General features: G+C 35.2%; 1 non-coding gene across 1 annotated transcript; it reads left to right on the top strand.

The window, feature by feature from the left end:
* The first annotated feature begins 1,550 nt into the window (after positions 1 to 1,550).
* LOC111755338 (small nucleolar RNA U13) lies at positions 1,551 to 1,654 on the top strand. Its single transcript, XR_002789893.1, has one exon. It is a non-coding gene; the product is annotated as a small nucleolar RNA U13 (small nucleolar RNA).
* Positions 1,655 to 2,264: the final 610 nt, after the last annotated feature.

Here is a 2,264-nt window from a genome sequence, read left to right as displayed (position 1 = left end):
AGCTAATGGTCATGATATATAAAGATTATCAGCACATTTACCATTCAGGGCATTTGTAGATGTTTTTGTTGAAAGGAGAATCATTTTGTAATTCATATATTCATCTATAAAGCCTTTGTTCATGAGGAGAAGTGATCATGTCCATATTTCTCATTAGTACTTTGGAATTCTACACAAATTGCAATATGGACTTAGTAGATGCTTTTCGTGACAAGCCTTTGTTAATTATACAAAGTGTTGGTAAATGTACTTACATATCCTGTACAAAAGTGACATTTAAAATTTTAAAAGTATTTCAAATTGGAATGAGTTATGCACATGTACTAATTCCACATAGTGAACATGGTCATTACTACAGAAATATGTACTCATAAAAGAAAACAACTTAAAAAGCATTCTAAGACAATCTGACTCCTCTGCTTTTCTCCTGTTGCAAACATAATTAATACTACGTTCTGCAAATCCTTACCTCCCTTTCTCATTCTGAGGTCCGTACCCCGCTTTCAGCTGTTGCAGGTCCTGGTCTAACTTTGAAATTATTCTTCTGACCTCTGTTTTCTTCCCACCTTAGTCCATTACCCAAAGCACCAAATGGTTTTTCTAAATACAGATTCTGTCATGTCATGTCTGCTCAAAGCCACATTGTCTTCAGTCTCCTTAGTTTGTCAGTGAAGCCCTTCCTAATTCACCTGCAGCCAACGATGAGGTATCCTTGTCTTCTTGCTCTTAGAGTTTGGGCTGGAGTCGCATCGGATATCCCACCACAACCAAAACACGCCACACACATGCATAGCCCTATTTTGGGTATCTAAACTTTTCTTATCCAACTTTTACAATTCTGCTGGTCCCTCCAGGTCTAGCTCTAGTGCGTATCTTACTATTTCTTCCTACTCAGACTGAGACTAGGCTGCCTCTTCATGGCCTTTAAAGCTCTGCTGTAGCATTCATTTTATGTATGACTTTATGCACTACTTGATTGTGAACTTCTTAAGGATTAGAGATGTATTTTTGCATAGTATTTAGTAAGTGCTTGTTATATGAATGACTGAATGAATGAATGAATGAGTTGATTATTTCCTTCTGCTATGGATGTCAGTCAATATTCAGATAGTCCTTTTACTTTCAGGAAGGTCTTTGTTTTCATACAGTCTAATGAGTTTACTGGCGGTCTAAGAAAAAAAGTGTAATAAATGGGAAAGTATTTTTAAGGAGGCATGTGTGGGCATTAGCTTAAACCTTTTAAGACAGATGTGGCACTCTAGAGAACATTGCAAATGAGCATAATTCATAAAAATTGTTTGTGGCATAGTAGATAGGATTGGAAATTTTTTGTTTATCTCTGGAGACAAGAAGGTGATGACCTATGTTTCATATCCCCATTGCTAGTGTTCATCATAGGAAGAAAAACCTCATCAACTTCTTTTATCTAGACTTCTGTGTGGTATCCTCTAAAAAGTGAAATGAAAAACATTTTAATATTTACTGTTCTTGATTTTTATGAGATTTCCAAGTATCTTGCAGTAACATGGTTTAAACACTAAACCTCTTAGATGCTTTTATGATTAATCAACATAATTATCAGGCTTTTACATCATCATGTGAGATGTGAATTCCCCAAATCTTATTACAGCACTGGTGCATAACACATCTGACATGAAAAGACAAACTAAAATTGCTGCTTGCAAGTAAAAATTTTGTGTCCAACTTACAGAACTCGAAATTTCTGCATTGAAAATTTAATCCACAGGTTTCCTTTGGAATAATTAGAAACAGCACAGTTGTTAAAATAGGCCACAGGACCATGCCTTTTTGAGTTACATTTGGTCTTAAGACCAATTTTATCCAATACAGATGACAAATTCAAGAAGACTTTGATATCATTACTACTTATAAAAATAGCCTTTCGTAATATCACACATGTTGCATTTTTAACAATCCACACAACATTTTTAAATCTCCCAGCTCCAAAGATAACCAAAATTAAAGGTAAAACATTCTTGTCTGTTTAAGAATTAAGCCAGACACCTATGAAATTATTTACCAAATCAGCTTCTAAAGTTTAGTCTCATAGTCATTACTTGGTTTCATTTTTTGTAGCAATCATGAGTGGAATTGGGGCTTATGAAGAAAAAAGCCAAACAAAGTGAAACAGATAATGCTAGAAGTTTTATAAGTCATAAGCTGGCTCTCTACTGTGATTCAGCAACTTTTGCAGCTGCAAACTAAAAGTTACTGGATCCGCAGCCATCTGACCAGTCCCAGAG

This window comes from Cavia porcellus, unplaced genomic scaffold, assembly GCF_034190915.1.
Source record: "Cavia porcellus strain 051 isolate PalLab524CR breed Dunkin Hartley unplaced genomic scaffold, mCavPor4.1 scaffold_3, whole genome shotgun sequence".
Lineage (NCBI taxonomy): Eukaryota > Metazoa > Chordata > Mammalia > Rodentia > Caviidae > Cavia > Cavia porcellus.
Note: the sequence above shows the minus strand (reverse complement) of the source record. Positions and strands in the feature narration are given on the sequence as shown.